Source organism: Myotis lucifugus, unplaced genomic scaffold (assembly GCF_000147115.1).
Source record: "Myotis lucifugus unplaced genomic scaffold, Myoluc2.0 scaffold_15, whole genome shotgun sequence".
In the NCBI taxonomy this organism is placed as follows: Eukaryota; Metazoa; Chordata; class Mammalia; order Chiroptera; family Vespertilionidae; genus Myotis; species Myotis lucifugus.
The window spans coordinates 1421849-1423845 of record NW_005871063.1 but is presented as its reverse complement, the minus strand read 5'-3'; positions in this window follow the sequence as shown (position 1 = coordinate 1423845).

The window sequence follows — 1997 nt, the reverse complement described above, 5'->3', positions numbered from 1 at the left end:
AGAGAGTGGTGATGAGGTGTGTTGAATGTATAACATCAACATGAGAGAGACACAATTGGTTGCCTCCCGCACGAGCCCTGGGCCGGAATCGAATCTGTAATTCTGGTACATGCCTTTGACTGGAAATCAAACTTATGACCCTTTGGTCCACGGACTGATGTTCTAACTACTGAGAAAAACTGGCCAGGGTGCAGTGCTCTATTTTAAATCTGGCTTAAGCTTTGTTATCTTTCCTCTTGGGCCTGTTCTGCCTGTGCTCTGGAGCAGGGTGAGTATGGACAGTTGTTGAAAGAAGCTCTTATATTAATTACTACCCTGGATTTTTCAATTCCTGTTTTCTTGTGACATGCCAATAATAAATAAAAGTGACATGCCAATTTTTTTGGACTACTCGATATACAGAAGGTATGATTTCTTTTTTCTAGAGAGGATGCATTATATAAGTTATGGACAAAAGCAATTCTGAAACGTTTTGATGTGCTTGCATAAGGAAAGGCCATGTTGCATAAGGGTTACATGGGTCGTTTGCTCTTTTGGTTGACTCTGAAAAAGTATTTCTCAGTTCTATAAGAAAAAACACACACATTTAAATACCTGCTTATTCCTTAAAAACATACAATGTAGGCCTAGGTTCCTCCCCCACCCCCATTTCTTTCCTCCCTAGGTATCTATCTCATCCATGTGGGACACTCTCCTTGACTTCAAAGGGTACTTTATATATTCAAGAAATATCCAGAGAGTAGCAAGGAATGAGACTGTGCCCTAAATATAGTTTTATTTGATTGAAACCATTCATCTGAATGACATTCGCTATTGTGTTTACCAGCTCATGCTCTAGGACAGTGATGGCAAACCTATGACACGCGTGTCAGAGGTGACACGTGAACTCATTTTTTTGGTTGATTTTTCTTTGTTAAATGGCATTTAAATATATAAAATAAATATCAAAAATATAAGTCTTTGTTTTACTATGGTTGCAAATATTAAAAAATTTCTATATGTGACACGGCACCAGAGTTAAGTTAGGGTTTTTCAAAATGCTGACACGCCAAACTCAAAAGGTTCGCCATCACTGCTCTAGGATCATGTAGAGTTTACATTCATTTATTGATGCATCTTTCTCTAGCATACCAGGTTCCTACTGTGTGCAAAGGGTGAAACCAGGCCACATATTTAGACAACAAGGCACACAAACATCTGTTTATGTTGTTTATTTCAAAGGTGAAATATTCTCTGCAATATTTTTAGTGTAGATTTTCTGGAGTACCATAGTGGTTTCTTGATGATGTGGTTTGTTTTTTGTAAGGAAAGGAGAAAGAAGGAAAGTAGCATTTTTAGTGCTTATTACATGCTAGACATTGTACATACATGACTTCACTGAGTCTTTGCATGAACCCATCAGCATAAGTACTCTTATTCCCTTCTTATTACTGAGAAAACTGAGGTTTGGGGATTAAGTCACTTGCCTAAAGCCACATAGCTGGTAGGTTGCAGGAAGCTAGGATTCATAACCAGGTCTGTCTCTGTTCACTAGCCCAGACTGCCTCCCTTCAAGTAGAGATGGTCTTTGTTAACTGCTTGGCAGAAAATGCTCACTGGGGATGTAGAAAAGTGTCCTCCAAATCTATTTAACTTCAAAATATTTCAAAAATAGATGGAAAAGTAGGCTGCCTTCCCAGAAAAAAAGTAAATTACATAATTAAAGTATAATCACATGACTAAAATAAACTGTGCATATACAGTAGGTCCATACTCAGAGAATGACATTTAAAATGATTATTTCACAAAATGAATCAAATCCACAATCATTGTCAGAGTATGATATAATTTAATAAGTACAATGCAGACTGAAAAAAATGAATAGCTGCCTGCTTGGTTCTAAGTATAACAGTGATGAACATATTTTAGAATATTTTTTTAATTATAGAAAAATTGCCAACAAAGGAATAAGAACTCAGTGGTTCTTGCAAATGCTTAAGAGCAACCATAAGTTCTTG